Consider the following 20572-nt stretch of genomic DNA (forward strand, 5'->3'; position numbering starts at 1 on the left):
AAGAGAGAAAAAAGACAACACCACACAATAAAGTATTCCATATGCTCTTATGGTGGGTTGCCCTCGGCACATAGAGAAAGATTGTAACCAGGCACAATCTGATAAGGCAGAATGCAACTGCGAGCTACTAGGCAACCACCAAAAAATGAGGGGAAAAAAAAAAGAACAGAATCAGCATACACACAAGAAATAATAAGTCAGAAGAGGGAGGTGAAGTGGAGTTTTGGTGCATAAAATATCGCTATTCATGGAGGAACAGATGTTAATAAAACTTTGCAAGGGTTTCCAAGCGAGGTTGTGAATGACGCTGCAGTTTGGAGGCCGCACAAGGATGCCGGTTGTAGTTCAGCTGGTTTTCTTTCCCTTTTTGTTGCATGGTGGAGAAACACACGCTAGCCACATAATCACAAGACATTTTCAGCACCTCCTTCTCCCTCTCTTCATAGGTCTCATCCCATTGTCAAGCCTGGTCATTAATAGAGGCCTTGATCCTGCAATATGAAGCAATGAAGCATACATGGGATGGTTGGTTCTCACACAATGAGTTGCTGTTCACATGGAGAGCAGTTTTGCACCGGGATGCTGAGGAAAGGTGTTGTATTGCAAATATTTCAGCCAAGGTCTGCAAAGCTAGTTTTGTTCCCAATTTACAGCTTCTCAATAAAACTTGCAGACATTAGCACATAATTAAAAATTAAACTCTGGTGGATCTAGACCTGAGAGCTTTAAGGACAATTACTGTTTCCTAGCACAAGAGCTCTGACCGCCGATTAGCAATTTGACACACTACTGCAATGAATATTAATGTTGATAATAATGCAGTAGATCTGAGCTCACAACTCAGGTTCAAGCAGGCTTCCTATCAAAATTAACCAGGCCTCCACGCATCCTGAGAAAGTGCATCTCCTTACAAAATGGAAATGTGATCCTGCAGTCCTACCCCATGGTAGCAGTCAGGCCCAGGAACAGCGCCAAACAACTCAGCAAGATGAGCCTGTACATGGGCCATTTTACATAAAGGAGGAGTAATCATGGAAACACAGCTCTCTGGATTCGGACCAAGCCCCTGAGTCACAGAGCAGGACCCCCCTGTTGTAGTTTCTGTAGAAACACAGAACAAGGTGGGAACATGGCTTCATGTGAAGAGAAGGAGGGCAAAAATCCCTTATTCTGGGTTTTTAAGGCAAGCTCTTTCAGACCAACCTGCTGTTTGGCTTTGAGCAAATCGCTTTGCTTGCTTAAGTTTTTTTGGTTTGGTTTTTTTTTTTTTTTTTTAAATTAATACCGAAAATGGGTTTCGACACATTTTTCCTCACGGGGTTGTTGGGAGACTGAGTTAATAAATGCTTGCCAAGCTTTAGGAGATTCTCAGATGAATCTCACTTCCCCTGGATGTGTACCATGCTCGTTGTGGCCATGTCTGAACGCTTACGCATGTATAATTAAGAAGGACCATGATAACAGAAAGTGCAAAGCGCTGCTCCTTTCTCACTGCATAATCATGTCTTGGAGGTGGGTGGCCCAAGAAGGAAGCGTTGCATCAGGTACGACAGGGTTTGCTGCTGAGGTATGTTCTGAGAACAGTCGTTTTTTGTCTTTCACTGAATTGGGGCTAGGTATAACCTTTAGATTTTTCACTATATGCTAATTAAACCTTCCCTGGGCATTCAGCTATTCCCTCCAGCCCCTGCTTGCTTTCTGTGCGCAAACCCTCTACAAGCCTACACAAGCACCCATCAGCTTTCATTATAATTTACCTTCAAAATCCACACACTCCTGCTTTCATGTAAAAAAAAAAAAATAAAAAAAAAAAATAAGATATAAAAAACATTGTGAAAGTCAGTGAAATAATCTGTTGCCTACAAATCAGACCTGGGATGGTAGGTATTAGACCTCCCACATCACATTAGCTTGGAGGGCTCTGCCTTCCCCTTAGCCTGCAGTGGAATTCCCATTCCTACCACCATGGTGGAAGCCAGCCCTGGCCCAGTGTCTGCATACCACCCCTCCTGTAGCTGCAGCATGTTTACTTCAGGATTAAAAAATCAGGGTGGGGGGAAGTGGCAGTGAACTAACAGCCATGTCTTTGTTGTGTGTGGCATAGGCAGGGCAGGTAGAAGAATCCCACTTTGGCCAGAGGCCAGGTTACATGGCCTCCCCGATCTACTGTCACTGAGATCTGGGTTATCTCCAGTGAGGTAACATGTTAGAAAGAGGGAACAGACATGCTGGGTCAGGCAGACCGATGAGGTAGGATTGGTACGTTCCCAGTCTTAAACACCCTATATGACATAGTGCCCCCTTTTCTATGATAGCTGCTCTACTCCCCATAAGCTCTCACAGCAAAGAAGGTCCTTTCCAATACGTAGATTCAACCTGAGCTCAGCTTTTCCCCATCTCCGGTTGTTGTAGCACGTAGCCATGGCACTGTATTATCTCATTGCTGTTGGTTCCACACTTTGGATTGCCAAAGATAACCATGCACACGTGTAGACATCTCTAGGTGGTTATCACACAAAGTGGAGATACCTCCTATCCAAGTGGCATGATTCAAGCCCATGATGCCCTCTCACAAATGAGGGCCCAATGGCCATGTTATTGCCATGAGGAGCACTGGGTTGTTCTTGGCACCTGGATGTTGTTCCCCTTTCCCCACTCATGTCTCACTCTCCCATCCAAGATGATCTCTGTCACGACAGCTCCCATTAGCACTCCATGCAATTGTGCACCAGTCCCCTTGACAAAGAGAGAGAGGAGGAGAAGGAGGACCACAAGCAGAGTCAGAGCTCTAGGTTCCACCATCTGCAAAACTGAGGGCTTGAAAATACTGACTCAAGTCAGTGGGTGCCAACTCACCAAAGCCTGTGCCGCACCCTCTCTTTTTGACATACCTGAAGCAAACACTGAGGAGCCTTCAAAATGAGGGCTGTACAATCATTAAGATCTACAAAATGGCTTGCAGGACTCTGCCAAACTGGGTGCTGCAGCAAGAACTTGAGGAATGCTGGAGTTGGCAGGATGTTTCCAGAGAAGGGATGTAGCAGGATCTCAGATATTTGGGCATTTCACCCACTGGGGTTTCCGAGAGAGCATGACAAGGACTAGGTGGATGCACAGACAAGTAGCAGCCATGGTCACTAGCATTCATTGCCTCCTACACATTCATCCATCATAGATACAGCTTAGCAATGAAACCCAGAGGTGGCCATTCAATGATTAAACCAGTTAACCCCCCAAAACTCCTACTCCAAATACTTCCCTAAATATACAGCTACATATACTACACAGTAAGTGTCAGCAGTAGCTTTCTTGCTGGGATCTGGCTCTGATAAAAGACAAACTGCAGAAAGGGGAGCAGGAGCATCCGAAGAAAACAAACAATTCAGTTTAAGAAGTAGAGTGGGGTACAGAAGAAAGGCATTGAATAAATAATTTAATTAGGTTTATATTTTCTGAGTTAAGCAGGGACCCCCCTCAATGAGGAATAGGACATGTAGAGACACAGGTTCCCATTCAGAGCTATCAAGGACTTTCCTAGAGACTTGAAGGGGATTTTGGATAACATACTACAAAACGTGTTACAACTCTACTGAACCTTGTTGTGTTCATTAGTGCAGTAGTTCACTAGGGAATTATTTCAAAGAGTCAAAAAGGATGTCAACAGGGGCATCAGTGTCATATACTAAAATCAGCTGACTTGGATTTTTCCACTGCGCACATTCACATCATGGTGAGGACAATACACCACTACCACATCCAGGAGAAAAACAAACAAGCGGACAGATCACCTCTCCTTGGGAGTTCCTGAGCAGAGGGACAGAACCTGAACATGCAGAAAATCTCCTACAGAAATGGGGAACACTCATGTCTTTTAGATATGACATCTACAAGAGCAAGGATACTAGCTAGTTTCTTTTACATAGCTAATGGATTTGGTAAATATGATTACGAGGTGTCTAAAGCAAGACCCATAGACCTGTTGACAATGCAAAGTTTTATAGCTCTTCCCACTGAAGATACAAGTCCTCACTCAGCCTACACTGACTTTCAGAGTTCATATCTCCTTGACCCTCTTTGGATATCCCATATAGCAGAAGGCCAGAGGGCTGCCAGTGCCCAGTGGAAAAGCAGCAACGCCAGCAATGTATCTGGGTTCATGAACCCCTTTGATAGCTGCATATTTTTCCCTTGTGGTTTGCTGGCAAAGCAGATACCTTCTCAGCCATTCCCATCTATGAAATGGTTGGCAGTTGTCTGATGAATGAGTGCCTCACTCACGATCCTCTCCTTTCAGTTATCCAAAAGTCAGATCGTTATTTTCCATAATGGGTAACGGCTGTTTGCCTGAGGGGCAACTTGTGATCTCCTGGTTTTGCCGGGCAGCTAATAAGTAATTGGTGGTTTAGGGATACTATGAAGTCTTGTGTTTTTCCTTGGAGACATCAGACAAGACAAGAGAAATTATTTCTAATGGTGAGTGCATTAATCGCAGGAAGAGGAGGTTTTAAGAACCACTGTCAAATATCAGCCCATAAGGAGTATAGCTGAACGTGTCTCCAAAGACCTTGAGATCAGAGCAAGGGATTGACTTCCCTCTGAAGTTCCTTTCCATGCTATTTACTGCATTTGCTACTTTTCCAGGAAAATATTCTGTTGAATTCCATTCTGGTCTCTACAGGTCTCAGTACCACCTCCCTCTGGAGATGTTCAGACACCTTTCAGTAACACTAGAAGGGTCAGGACCAATATATCCCCATTCAGTGGCATCAGCTAGAAACAAACCAAAGGCAGGCAGCAATGGCAAGAACCTTCAGAGATACCCAGCTCAGAAACCTGGAGGTCTCACATAACCTCTGATTGGAAATGCTGCACTATTTCTGAGCCACCCAGGACCTCGTCGACAGGGAGTATTTTGCTGCAGTCTCTTGCCATCTAGCTGTACTGTTTAAAGACGTAATGAAACGGATTCCTGAAAACAAGCCCTAACTGTAAAGTCTCACTGCAACCCCTAACACACCTGCTAACCCAGCTATTGCCCGGCTGTGCGCTATCAAAGGTGTAATAACATGGTCGTATCCTGCTAAAGCTCCAGGGGAAAAGCTTGAACAGAAAAGCCTTCATAGTCTTAAGGCAAGGAAAATATTATTGCACTTCCACAAAACAGCTTCCCTTCCTCCAGAACAACCACCTCAGGTCTTTCATCTCAGTGAGTTCTTGGCATTTATTATTTCAGAGCTTTTTCGCATTGAGAAGAGACTGTTTTTGTTCTTGTTCCAAGATCACTCCTTATTGTTAGTTAAATAAATCAAATTAGTGGAGAAAGTAGCAAATGCTTAGCAAAAGTGTATTTCATCAAACTGTCTGATCCTGGGTATTTATTTAACACAGAAAACCTACTCAGCTGGATTTATATATACACACATATACATATACACAGACACATACGTATATGTCATAGGTGTCTGTACATTTATGTGATGGCTAATATCAAGTCTTTCTCTCTTTGCTGTTGGAGGAGATCATGTTTCTTGAGTACAGACCTAAAGACTGTCTCTTTCATAAGTAACAAAGAGGGAAAGTCCCAGAGACTTCCATTGATTTCATTTCCCTCGGGAAATTTAAGTTTTGTCTGCAAGAGTGGCAAGTGCTTCACTGGGAAAGGAGAGGAAATGAGATCGTGTTCCCATCTGCCACACTCTGTGCTCCTCCAGCAGAACTTTTCTGTCAAACTCTGGGAAGGCTGATACAGATGGCGAACCCTGAAAAAAATAATAATGCTGTGTTCTTGGGGGATCTGGGAAATCCTGCACAGATCCCTGGATATACCATCACTTCGGGAGCATCTCTTAGTACCAGATGGCTCCCTGATGCCTTTCAAATGCAAGGGTTGCGGTTTCATGAAGCAGATGAATATTTCCTTTTTATTCATCCTTTGATCAAGACCAACTCCAGCAGCAGCCAGTGGGCTCTGCCGGCTTCCCTTTTGGATCTGACCCATTTTGGGTACTGGTTTCTGCAATAACCATCCATGCATGCTTTGAGGCATGTTTTTGTTTCTCATCTATCTATTCACTTAACAAATTAGCACAGTCTAGTCTCATGCAAATTGGAGGTTCGATTTCCTTGTGTACATTGAAACTCTTCCTCTGCCTTCACCAGCCAATGCACAGCTACTGTTATTTCCCTACTAAGATGGGTTTTCATTGTTCGCTGCAGGCTGTAGAAGTTAATACCTGTGAATACAATCCAAGTAAGCTAAGCGTGTGTTTTGCTATATACAGAGAATAAAGCATGGGGACAACAGAGAGGGAAGGGATGGAGAAAAGAAGAGAAGAGAGAGAAGAGAAGAGAAGAGAAGAGAAGAGAAGAGAAGAGAAGAGAAGAGAAGAGAAGAGAAGAGAAGAGAAGAGAAGAGAAGAGAAGAGAAGAGAAGAGAAGAGAAAGCATCAGATTCATTTTCTTTCAGATGACAGAAAGCAAAACATAAATAGAAAAAAAAAGAAAAAAAAACAAAAGAAAAGAAAAACAGGAAATGTAAAATATTATCGTCTGAGAAGAGCAAATGCGATTAACTACATGTAAAATGGCAGCTCCCCCTCTCCCCCCTGCAGATGCCTTTAAAGAAAGATGAAGGGTACCTCTCAGAAGTGAAGGCAGAGTATGGACAAAACAAGATGTCATTTCCTTTCAGTGGCACTTAGGGATGCCACAAAGCCCATGGGTCATTCCTTCTAGGTGAAAAATAGAAACCAGATTATGATGCCCAGGGCTGGAGAAGGTAGAAATGAGAAAGAAGAAGAAAACTATATGAAGGCAGGACAGAAGACCCCACAGCAGATCATGGACTAGACCGTAAGCCCTTAAACCCCAGATCCGGGCTCTGACCACTGAACAGTAAAACCTACCACCCAGCTGCTGTTTTCACTTGATTTCAGTCAAGCTAAACTAGGGCCTGATTTCCATGCAACTGTAATTTCGTCAAGAGAATTGTAATGTGTCCTTTGCCAACATAGTTAAAACACCATGATAGATGCTATTCTGATGACAGCCATCAAAATAAGTAGATAGATTAACAGACAGATAGATGGAAAGAGTTTCAAGTAAGAAAGATATATACAGAGAGAGTGAGATGGATAGATAGATGAGGAGGAAGAGCTGGGAATATAAAAGATGATGTAGATAAATAGTTCTTGGCATCAAACTCTCGCATCAAGGTGCAGTTGGCTGCCCTGATTTAGTGCCTCGTTCGTTCAAAGTGCTCATCTCCCTCCCTTCAAGTAAAATGAAGTTGTTTGTTATGTGTTATGGAACAAATCTGTGTGTGGGCTCCATCAGAGTCATAGGATTGCATGAGGTGAAGGGCTTAATCCTGCCAAGTTCCCAGCACCCTCGCCCCACTCTGAAATGCAAGGCAGAGAAATGATGCCCAGCATCAGCACCCCAAAAACCAAATGCCCTGACAACCCTGGCCAGCGCTGGAAGGAGCACCAGGGCACAAGGGGGAAGGAAGGAGGGTGGATTATTACTTACTCCTGTCATCTCATAACCTGCCTCAAGATGTATTTAAATTATAAATAAGTAGTAAGATTCTTTCTGTCAACACATTTCAATTTAGGACTTCTGGTTTGGCAAACAGTTTCACAAGAAAGCTCCTTACAATACCCAAGATGGTGTGAACACAGAGGACTCATGGCCACTCTTCTGCATCACAGAGCACCCTTTCCATTTTCACCTGAGAAATACTTCTTGTAAGTTGTTTAAACTTTGAAGCTCTCAGAAGGCTGCCTACCCTTGATTTTCATTTAAAGCAACTATACCTTGATTCTGTGCTGCATTAAGCCCCAGAATAAATGCTTTTTTGTCAATCCAATACCATAACCCAGCACGATATTTTAACAAAGACAGCTTTATGCAAAGCTCGGAGCTGGGGAAAAGAAACAATGCAAATAAAAGACTGTAATTCTCCTACTAAATAATCTTGCATTATTCTCCCTGACTCCTCCACTGCCAGTCCCTATGTGCCAGTCCACCTCTGTCCCGTTTCAAGACAGGTGTAAAATCCATTCTGATTTCAATGAGAGCAAAAAATTTTACAGCCTCAAATGGACTTGACCAGCAACAGGACTCAACTGTAAAACTAGTTTAAGAAGAGAAGGTTTTATTTTGCCCTCTTTATGTCCATAAGCCAGGATCACATTCAGTCGCCCACAATGAAGATTCAATTTTTACACTGGGTGAAGCTTCCAGCTCATGGGAAAAGCCCCACCTCCAAACCTGCTGAGGAACAAGAGCCATCCTGAGCTCTGCAGAAGTGTGCTGGAAACCTACCCAGCCCAGGCAGCCCTTTGTGGTATTTCAGCACATCCTGCTTCTTGTCCTACCTTGGAGGAGTGAAAATGAAAATATGAATATACTTTCCAAAACCTCAACATAGTTTTGGTGCAAGGGTGGGGAAGGCAAAGCTGCGGTTTTGTTTGCATTGCACATCCACAGAAAGTTCAGTATTTTTTCTTTTTTTCTTTTTTTTTGCACCAATGCCTGATTACCCTTCATTAAATGCTCCAGACAAGGCAACACTGGGACTTGGAACACATCATTTATCCATAACAGAAACAATCATTTCTTTGCCAAATTTACCTAGTTGTTGCAGTGATTGCAGTCTTGACCATTTTACATGGACAGAAAACTCCCAGCAGCGATGCAGAACTCCTTACCATAGCTTGAGGAGGAAACACACCAAGAATCTCAGGTTTTCTCCTTGCTTGGAAAACTGATGGTCCCAATATTTACAGCCAAGTCACATAAAATCTTGCATTCATTTTGTGGTAATAGCTTTTTCTCTCGGCACTATGTGGCAATGCTTAATTAACAAACGCTCATACCTGAGGAAAGACGTGAAAGATTGAAGATGTTTGAGGTGTATCACCAAAAGTATTTTCAAAGAGGTCACCAGTGGTGATTCACTTCGGTGAATTACTGCATTTTCCAGTAGCATGGCCAAGCATAATAACTGCAGAGCAAAAAAAATTACAGAGTCAAAGCAAAGAAAAAGGGGAAGTTTGAAGATTTTCATTTGGTTTTAATGAAACAAACAAAAAGAAAATCATTTGAGTCAGCTCAAAACATTTTATTCAGCTGAACGTGAAATACTGAGTATCGTTTGGAAGTCATTTAAAACTTTTCTTTCTTTCTTATCTCTTTTTTTTTTTCTGAATTAGGTCAATCCTTCAAAGGAAATGCCATTTGGAAATGAAAAATGCAAAAAGCTTCAGTTTAAAAAAGTCAAATCCAATTGTTATTTCCATAAAGGAAGCGCTTTACCCTAAAAATATCTACATGCCATGATTTTTAAACTCTTCTTCATTTTGGTCACAAAATTTCTGCAGCATATGTAACCAGCATTTTCATCCCTGGTAAAAATGTGCTATTTATTCGCATATACATTCCCCTCCACACCATGGAGTACAAAATGCTAACTGCTTGTTACCAAAAGCTGAATTTAGTAAGTAAGCATGAGACAAGACAGTGTTCGAAATCTTCACCAAAGGTCTGACAAAAATATCCAGCAAGTAACAGACTCTCTATCAAACCAGACTATAACTACAGCATTTTTGTGGCCATTATCCTACAGAAGAACCTCACAGACAGTGTGATGCCCACAGGCAGAAATTCAGGATCACCACTGAGCTTGTAAGGGTCTACAATAATGTTTTCACGCCAAAAAGCTGGTCAAGTCTCAAGAAAAAGACTACAGCTCATGACTCTTACATTTTCCTGAGTGGTTCCCATAGCAGAAAGTTTAGAAATGTAACAAAAAATCACTTCTCCCATGGCCATTTGGATATTTCTCCTAATAGAAGCAGATTTCAGCTTAGTATCTGGGTATTTTCCTACCTAAAAGGCTGGTGATAGGTAAGGGAAATATTAATGTGTTATATTTGTTCAACTTTTTCTTCAAATCCTGGGATCAAATTATACCTGCCTCATTTATGAATACATGTCATTTTAAAAGGTGTTTTTATAGAAAGTGCTGTTGCTCTAAACATGCCGCACAAACAAAAGTTTATTCTTACTATAGACTTTGGAAGACTTTTGGCTGAATGGTTCTATGTGTGTCATGTTGGATGCTGGATATTTTGCCCCTAGGGCAAGGGACACAACCCACGTATTTATGCATGTGCCGAAGCACAGTTACCCTGACCACCCTATCAGCTTATCTCATTATCAACCCTTCCATCTGCCTGTATATTTTATCTCATCATTTCTCTATTTATTTATACTGCTGTGATATCTGAGATCCTGCCTACACTCAGCTGCCAACATCTAGAGCTCGTGTGATGCACGGGAAGGCATGAGAAGCGGGTGCAAGGCTCAGCCTGGCCAGACATAGTTGTATAACAAAGGCAGATTTGAAGCTCCATCTTGCCTCTACAAAGTGCAGAATCTGTGTGGGTTTGCCCTTTTTTTGGCTGAGGGGTTGTTTTTCTGCAAGGTGAGTGGATGGGGAGGTGCAAAAAGGTATTCAGCTCACTTCCAAACAAGCTCAAATTCACCCAACTGGTGTCAGAGATTTAAAAAAAAGAAAGAAAAACCACACACACATACACAAAAAACTTCTTTTTTATTTCTTTTTTTCTCTCTGACTTTTGTTTTCCAAACTTTCGTTCCTCACCTGTGTGCTTTACTCGTCTCTAGGTGTTAAATACAGGGAAGCAACATCTAATTGTGGTTTTCCTGAGGGTGCTGAAACATTTAAAATGTGTACAGGCTCGAGGTCAGTGTCCTGGAAGTGTCAGCTTTCTCCCTCAGAGGAAACCGGTGCGAGTGGTACCTCGTGAATCACTCTCCCAAGGCCATATACCTGAGATTCTCAAATTCTGCCTGAAGGAGGGGAGAAACGTGGCTCAAACGCTATTTATCACCCCTGTCTTTCAACAGCACTAGCGGAGTCATCCAATATCTGCTGCACTGCCGAGAGACTCCTGTCCACATTTGCAAGGAAGGTCATGCAGAGGTAACTGAGCACTGCTGCAGTTAACCATTTCTCTTGACCCGACGGGTTAATCCCCCCTTAAATCAAACTGAGCAGAGCCCAGGTACGTTCCTGGGGGATTTTTTAATTTTTTGTGCTAGTCTCTCTAGAAATGGGAGATAAAAGGCAACATGAGAAAATTATTTTTGTGGGCTTTCTGCTTAGGTTCTTATGGCCAGAAACCGCAGTTCCAGGCTGGCAAGGCCCCTGTTAGCAAAAATGAAAAAGAAATGGTAATGTCAACACTTTTTATTACAGCATGTTTGATTCATGTTTTATCTTACTTGTCAGACCCAGACGGTCTCACAAATGTCAGTGAGTTATGCCCCATGTCAAGTAGGTGGAGCTATTATTAGTAGTAGATCAAACATAACTATGATATTAGGTGGGGATTTACACCCCTACATTCCTGGATTATAGGGGAGCAGCTGAAGGACTTGTGAAAACACAAAACTTCAGCTCATCCAGGCTCACTTCTCTTTTCCCAACAGTATCCCATGCCTTGGAAGAATACAACACATCACCATGCCTTAGCAGCCTTCCAAAAATATGTCCTAACAAACTAAAACAATGCCCAATCCATGAACCTACCAAAACACCTATGCTTAGGGTACCTTATGAAACCATTTTAGAGAGAAGGGAAGAAAAGAGAGGGAGAGAGAGGAGAGGAGAGGAGAGGAGAGGAGAGGAGAGGAGAGGAGAGGAGAGGAGAGGAGAGGAGAGGAGAGGAGAGGAGAGGAGAGGAGAGGAGAGGAGAGGAGAGGAGAGGAGAGGAGAGGAGAGGAGAGGAGAGGAGAGGAGAGGAGAGGAGAGGAGAGGAGAGGAGAGGAGAGGAGAGGAGAGGAGAGGAGAGGAGAGGAGAGGAGGGAAGGGAAAGGAAGGGAAGGGAAGGGAAGGGAAGGGAAGGGAAGGGAAGGGAAGGGAAGGGAAGGGAAGGGAAGGGAAGGGAAGGGAAGGGGAGGGGAGGGGAGGGGAGGGGAGGGGAGGGGAGGGGAGGGGAGGGGAGGGGAGGGGAGGGGAGGGGAGGGGAGGGGAGGGGAGGGGAGGGGAGGGGAGGGGAGGGGAGGGGAGGGGAGAGGAGAGGAGAGGAGAGGAGAGGAGAGGAGAGGAGAGGAGAGGAGAGGAGAGGAGAGGAGAGGAGAGGAGAGGAGAGGAGAGGAGAGGAGAGGAGAGGAGAGGAGAGGAGAGGAGAGGAGAGGAGAGGAGAGGAGAGGAGAGGAGAGGAGAGGAGAGGAGAGGAGAGGAGAAGAGAAGAGAAGAGAAGAGAAGAGAAGAGAAGAGAAGAGAAGAGAAGAGAAGAGAAGAGAAGAGAAGAGAAGAGAAGAGAAGAGAAGAGAAGAGAAGAGAAGAGAAGAGAAGAGAAGAGAAGAGAAGAGAAGAGAAGAGAAGAGAAGAGAAGAGGAGTCCAACACTTCACTCTGTGTATTCGCACACTTTACACAGCGTAGTCGTTATTGTTCATCATTCTGCCTGGACAGAAATGTGCAGTTTCATTTGTGGGTTCCAGTCAATGTGTCACTCATAGATAAGATAAAACTTTCCTTACACTGGACGTCTCTATAGGGTGTATAAAGAGAGTAGTGAAATGTCATGATCCCTTTTAATGATGGGATTTCTGAGGTCAGACCATGTTAGCCTAGCTTGATTATTGATCACAAACAGAACAGATTAAGCTCAAGAATGATATGTAAAAAAAATATACCTTTCTGTAGAAGGAAAGGAGGGTTTCCATTCAGAAACTGAATAAATAATTAAGGGGAGTTAACACTCATTTTTTAATTTTGGGTTGAATGTTTTTTTTATTTATTATAGGACAAAGCTAAATATTTTGTTCAACTTGACACTCTAATTTTTACATTAATTTGTCTTACTAATTTCTTTTTCTTATTTTTCTTTTTTTAAGGTAAGTCAGGTCTTTAAGAAGAGTGTCTTTTCAAAATGAAAAAGCAGAACATTTTGCTTTGGAAACATGAAAACAAATACATTTTAGAAATAAAAATATGTTGAAAATGTTGAAATTATACATTTGGGGATTAATTTCCCCAAAATCAACTTCAAGCCCAGTTTTTTAAATGAGTCCCCATCCCTTTCGCATACTATTTTTCAGTTAATAAATTTAAAAAATACCCAGTTGCAAGGAGATAACAAAGTTGTTTGCTCCACCAGGAACACAGTTCCTGTGAGAAGAAATCAATGCAGTGCCATAATCTAACACTGTCTTTAGTAGTCAGTATAATGTTTCGCATTGTTAATCTCTAACTTTCTAAGATTTAAAACTGAAACAACCACTGATTTTTGCTTTGTGTGTTGGCATGTTTGCAGATGTAGAAGAGCTACAAGGACTTTACCCTTAGAAAACAGTATTTCTCAGACAGAACACCACCTGGTTATGGCCATGGCAAAGTACTATAATATTTAGTAGGTGTATTGTAAAAATGGTTTTAGCATTTCTGAGGTTACTAATTGGAGTTGGATGTGGACTGTACTGTTACATCAGCCACTTCATTCTGTTGTTTTAGCTTTGAAGCTTTTGACATCACGCTCAGAAATGTATTATTCTTACAAAATGAAGGAGATACAATACTTTGCATCTCAAATGGTTTCGCAATGGTTGATGACATGAGGCTAATTAGCCTCATTTTTCAGATACAGAAAAAGATGAGAACATAACAGGTTACTGAAATAGGCATTAGAGCCTGAACCTCCCTTTCACCATGACAGATAAAGTCCTGAAATCTTATGTGAGCAAGGAAAAAATGCTTATAATTAATTAAGGGTCACTTTGTAGATTTGTGTCTACATCACCATAATTTGGTGACTGGTTAAATGCAGAAGTTAAAATAGGACTCAGGAGTTCTGGCTTCATTTTAGTGCTTTAATAATGTTTTAATAGTGAAATAACACCCCCTTATGATGTGTGACGTATTAATTCTATGTAGTAGAGAATCAAAGTATTCATGTGTTTGTTTATTTACTTATACAATGGCATTTCAAGCTCCTTTAACATTATTACTGTGTCTCTGTGCCCTCCAATTACATGCTCAGATGTTAGATAAGACAAATATTAAAATAATTTGTGTCTATAATTATTGTTGCTGTTGCCAGCAGCTGTTTTGATACCATGTCTAAGACCAAAAAGAAAACCTGATGGATGTAAATTAGATGATCATAATAAAGTTAAGGAGGAATCACTGCAGTACCAAATGCAACATCGACAGTGCTGATAAAAACAAAGATGCCCAGATCTGAAGAGTTTTGGGCATTGGGGACTTTGCTGGGATGCTACTTCAGGAGGGGGGTTTTAGGTGAGGAATAATATGAGTCTCCTTCCTACTTTACCTGCTACATTCCTTGGAAAATTCCTTGCTATCAAGTAGTGATAGAACACTTCCAAACTAACCAGAAAATCTTCTGTATAAAGGTCAAAGTCCAGTAAAGTGACCCCTGTGTCTCGCATGAAGAAAATTTTTGCAAAATTTGCATTGATGCCTGGCATGGGACTCAGCTCTTCTACCTCCAGGTACTGGCAAAGCCAATATCTTCAGTAGAGCTACTCAGTACAAAGAAATGGGCACTTCCAGGATGTGGTTGAACTAATCCTAAAACGTCTAAAATATGCATAATATTCAAACCTTAGAAGTAACTTTTTCTTTCCACTGATTGTTGAGAGACTCCAGACAACTACGTGTAAATAAACCTCTTCTCTGTATGGTCCAAAGTTGTATGGGAAGAATATCTAGCCTGAGAACACGATAGTTGACTAGATGTACCTGAAAAGGGCTTTTTTCCAGCTGGATATTTTTAACTCCAAGCATGAGGAGGTAGAGGAACATGCAAAATTATCCAGGCAGCACAGCAAATAAAGTCAGAAACCTGTTGTAAGAGACCTCAGGAGAAAAAGAGTTAATTTCTGTGTCCACAGTGAGTCATTGGCCAGCTCCCATAGACACTGATGGAGGCTGCAGAGATCAGAGGCCTCTAAATACATGTAATCTTTCAGAAACAGAAGTCTTTTCCCTGGATATTTTCTACGAAGAGAATTTGAACTCCAAAGTTGTTCCTATTTCATGCTGCTCAACTGGTAGGCGTAATTCAGGACACAACTTTCTTATTGGATTAATTCCAGCCCTAGTTTCACAGCTCTAAGACCACCAAAATCAAATGTATTGATGGACTTGGTAGCAGAGATGGACTTCTCCTCATCACCTAAATATGAAAGGACCAGCCCAAATGCTGCTCCCCGTCCAGTATAAATAAGCTGCAACTCCACTTCTGTAGTTATAAAGGAAGTACAAATGTACCATGACATTGTTACAAATAAACAGTACCAGAGGAGAATCAGGTCACCACTTTTTCCCCTCTTATTTTATTGCTTGAGGACAAACGTACTGTGAGTATTTTGAAGGAAGACTACCACCTTCACAGCTCCCCTCAATGAATATCAACTGAGTGTGGTCAAGATTACATCCCAGGCTTGAATCTCCTCCTGGGAGTTTCTTTTTGAAAAGCCTCAGACTCCCGGGCAGGTAATGGCATTTATTGATCACCTCTGACAGGTTGTCTGTTCCTTTGAGGACCAAGAACAGCTGACAGCCCAGGAAATACAACATCCAACGTTTGCCTAGGGCTCACCCAAAGCCAACAAATGAAGCTGGAGGCTTCGCATCAGCATCAATGGCTCTGGAGATGAATCTCAAGGGAGAGGACAGGACCTTTTCAGGAGCAACATCTTCCAGAAGATCAGGATCTGAGTTGATTCCTATTTCTGAATCAACTCCTGAATCTACTGAATCAATCCTGCTGTACTCCCTGCTGCAAGCTGCCTCTGCTTTCCTGAATGAAAATAGTAGCATCACCAAATCATTACTGGGGCAAAGGCCAGAGGCCATGAGAAAGTCTTAAGGATGAAGTAACTAAGACATGGAAACAGATACAGAAATGAATGAGCAGGTACTTGAGTGCAGGGGCATTTGAAATGAGACCACACATTTTTATAGATAGGAAAATTCTGGCTTTGGTTTTGCATAAAGGACGTAGAATAAACCAGTTTGCAGGTCAGTCTGATTACTTAGGTGCTTATCCACCTGACATATATTCTGATATGCTAAGACATTCTAGAGCTTGTGCTATTTCTCACTTATATCACTGTTTCTGATCCATTACTGCAGCCAACGTGGACACAAATGGCTCTGGACCCTGGAGCTGTGAAAAGGATTCATCCCCCATTTAGGTAATGCAGTCCACCCATGTTTCTAAGTCATATTCAGTCACCAAGCTGCAAAATAGTCAAAGACAACATTTAAAATGTATTACAGAACTGTTGAAAAACATGTAGAAATCTTTTTTATTATCCTAAAATGACAAGAATCTGTTCATCTGGATTGATTTTAGCCCTAGCACTTATTGAAACAAATAAACTTCTATAGTCATGGTAGATGTTTTCCTTCCCATGCCATTGGTTTCTCACGGACTACAGACTTCCCACTGTCTTAAAGGAAAAATGGTTCCTTTTCCTAACACAGCAGGAGATTTATTGTGAAGAAGAAAGAAAATGTGGGTGTCCAATGACCTGGAAAGAGAACTTCGTCAAAGGAACCCAGTAGTTCCTGGGAGTGAGCAGAGAATGAGATGAGCAGCACTAGCATAAAGACCTGATCCTCAGAGTTTGAAGACAGATTTCAGTTTAAGGGTTATTCACTCTACATACACAGTAAAGATGCATGTCATCATGTCAGAGATGTGGATCAAGTAGACCAGAGGGAATGGAAAGAAAATTCAGTGAAAACACAGGATTTCCTCATTTTGCCAAACATTGTAAGTTATGTCTGAGCTACCAACACACTCTGTGCTGATCCATCCTACTCAAGTAAAGCAAGCACTTATGTACTTGTCCAGCCTGAGTTCTTCAAGAAGTCAGGAGGCATGTAGACATACCACTTGAAGGCTTAGAAAGTTTGTTAGCTTCTACATGCCTCCCAGCTCAATTCTTCCTGAAACAAAAAATCCCCTCAGAGACCAGCTATTTCAACTCAAGAAGGTCTGGAACAATGTGAGCAGATTTCCTCTGCACCATGGGTAGGTGAACTATGAGACACACTGCTAAAGTCAAAAACCAAGAAAGACCTGGGTGTCATCCACCCACAGATTCATAAAATCATTGAATCATAGAACAGTTTTGGTTGGAAGGGACCTTCAAAGGTCTTCTAGTCCAACCCCCCTGCCATGAGCAAGGACATCTTCACTCAGAGCTCAGAGCTCGGTCCAGCCTGGTCTGGGATGTCCCTAGGGATGGTTCATCTACCACCTCTCTGGCCAACCTGGGCCAGTGTTTTGCCACCCTCATTGTAAAAAATTTCTGCCTCATCTTTAGCCTAAATCTTCCCTCCTTTAGTGTAATATCATCACCTCTTGTCCTGTGGCAACAGGCCCTGCTAAAAAGTCTGTCCCTATCTTTCTTACAGGCCCCTTTTAATTACTCAATAAGGTCTCCCTGGAGTCTTCTCTTCTCCAGGCTGAACAGGGCAAGAACAGAGAGAAAGGACACTTTGAAACAGTGACTCAGAGCAGAGATGCTGAATTTGGTGCTCAGAGTTTGTGTGATAAAACTTGGAGTCAATTTGCCAATGAGGTGGTGAGATGTTCTTACCAGAGCCTGCACACAGCTTTTACATGCCCTGATGCAAAAGCACAACTCTGCAGAGCAAATGTGAGAGTGTTTCCTGTGTGCCACCCACGAAATACTTACGCATACACAACAGGGACAGGTACATGTTATCAAATCCATAGGCTTTCATTTTCCTCTCCCATAACCCTTTTGGAAAAGGTCAACTAAATACAAACAAGATTCACAGGCCCAAATGCAAGCATAACTCTTTTTTTGGTGTACAGGATATTGTAGAAAAAGCCACCCTACGGAAATTAATCTACAGTATTCCCATGAAGTTCATTGAGGGGAGTTGTAGAGTCTCCTTCTCTGGAGACATTCAAAACCCTCCTGAACACCTTCCTGTGTAACCTCATCTGGGTGTTCCTGCTCTGGTGGGGGAATTGGACTGGATGAGCTTTCGAGGTCCCTTCCAATCCCTGACATTCTGGGATTCTGTGATATACACTACACAAAGTATGAAAATTCTTACAGAAAGGTTATCAGCATCTGGCAAACTTAATCAAGTTTTCATAAAGGAAAACATCCTGCTTTCTATTAATGGAAAGACCCTGGGTGACTGTTCAGAAATCCATCATAGGTTCAGTCCCTCCTTCCTCATTTTTGGCTTTCCCATGAGTCCTGTTCAATTCCTACTCAAGGATCCTCCTCTCTCCATGTTCAGCATAATTCTACATTCCCCTGCACTTCCTGTCCCATACTGGCACTTTTATTAAAAAAGTCTTCTATGAAGCAGCTGCAATCAAGAATCACAGTTCAGGACCTGTGCCTATTCATTACTGTTTCCTCAGAGTCCCTAAATATAGTTTAAAATTTATCACAGAATCTATAAATCTGCTCCAGTGTGACTTTGCAGGAAGTAAATTCATCAGCGATCGTTTCTGTGTGCACACAGAAATGGGATGACCTTCTGCGAGTAGCTTGGGTTTTTGCAAGCAAGATAACTCCACCTCTTGCAGAGAGAGCTCCTCTGGCCTCCCTGGCCGTGGGCAGTCTTGGCACATGGGAGAAGAAACTGAAAGTCTCAAGAAGCCAACAGTCATCAACCCACACACACACATTTACAGTAGTTCGTATTGCTTTCTCCTGAATTCTTCATTATTCATAAAGACCTCAGCTGAGAGAGGAAGCTCTCCTATGACTGGTGAATACTAGGGAAGAGTATAATAAAAGCTGAACTGGAGCTGAAGGGTTGTATCCTGACCTGGAATGAAGTAACCCAGACCTGCGGACAGCAGTGCTGCCTGAAGTCTATGGGACCACCCCAAACTGGGTGATTTGTGGCTTAGTGACAAAAGAGTTCTGTAGTCAAGTAGTGTAAGAAGATTAATGCAGTTTTAATACAGAAATAGTTGAGCAAATGATTGCACTATAACATTGCAATATAATATTAATTGAGAACTAAAGCAGTTCATGGGCTAAGCATGTATGTGCATGCAGAAGGTCAGCTAATTATCCATGTTAGCGTGAACATCAGCCTGCGAGACCCACAAACAAGCTTTCTCTGAGTATTTCAGTCACTTCTGTCTTCCCAGAGGACAGGTTCTCATGAATTATTTCAGTGCCTCTGGAATTGACGATAACCCAGAGTGGAAATGTAAAAGGACAGGTTAAATAACCAGGTGTTTTGTACCTTGAGAGAAAAAAAATGAGTTGAGCTTCAGGTCAAAGTCTTAATTTAAACTTTTAACAAGGGAAATATACTTCTGAGATAGAAGGATCCAACATCCACCCAGGAGTCTGCATAGCCTCAGGGAATTGTGTGAAACAGGTATAAATTTGCTATACATCTGTATTGTGCCTTGGTTTCTGTGGAGCTGTTGCTTAGATATCAACACAGGCACACACAGAAGATCACACAACCAATAAAGACAGACAACTTACAGCAGGCACCCTCCAGTTCTCTGGGTCTAGATATACTTACTCATAGGCATGGCACACACCACATTTCCTTTGCTGACAAGGTATGGAGTCCATACCCCTGATAAGCATCCATCTATATCTGTACACATACATTTTTACAGATGAATGCATCCAAAAAATGCATTCAAAATAGTGTAAAAACTAAAAAATCAACCACTAAAATGTTAGGAAACACCAGAATTAATTATTCACTCTCCCTCCACCTCCATTGTTCCTTTTACATATATCAATCACACCCTATTTTTTTTCCTTTGCCCCATTTAGGGCACAGGGAAGACACTGCCTTTCATGGGCAGTGGATCTGTGTTTTGCTTACTCCTCACACCTTCCTTCCTGCAGACCTGCTGAAGCTGATGAGTTTTCCATGGTGCTCATCAATCTGCATCCAAGCACAAGACATCTTTGAGGGTTGGATGACTTATCATCAGTTCTCCACATTTGGGGAGGGAAGGAGGTAGAGGAAATTAAACCCTGGATTTACAGTTCAAGTTGAGATAAACCCTACATTTTTAAATAATTTCGTATTATACACCATTAATCCAGGCAGAAGATCCCCTGGCTTCAGATACCATGGAACATTTCTCCAAAGCAGAATTCAGGGTGTGAAATTAGGCAATCCCAAAAGGGGAGAATTAGTGATTCTCTGCATGTGACAAGTCTGGGTTGAGTTTCCCAGTCTCATATAGAACCTTTATGAAAGAGGTAGGGATGAACATGACGTCTTTTAGGGTGTAGTTTGCCAATTTTTTCCATAAGAGCCTCTTCTTGGTTTTTATTCTAAAATCTCCCAAATACCAAAAAAAAAAAAAAAAAAAAAGACAGGGTGTCTCTAGTCCTTTCCCCAACCACTCGGATTCTTCCCCAGACTACAACCAGTTATTCAGGAGTCTCAGTGACCACAAAGGAGTATGAGAACATGTGGTTTATGGCAATGTGTGCATTAGCATTAGGGG

This window comes from Patagioenas fasciata, chromosome 1, assembly GCF_037038585.1.
Source record: "Patagioenas fasciata isolate bPatFas1 chromosome 1, bPatFas1.hap1, whole genome shotgun sequence".
NCBI lineage: Eukaryota > Metazoa > Chordata > Aves > Columbiformes > Columbidae > Patagioenas > Patagioenas fasciata.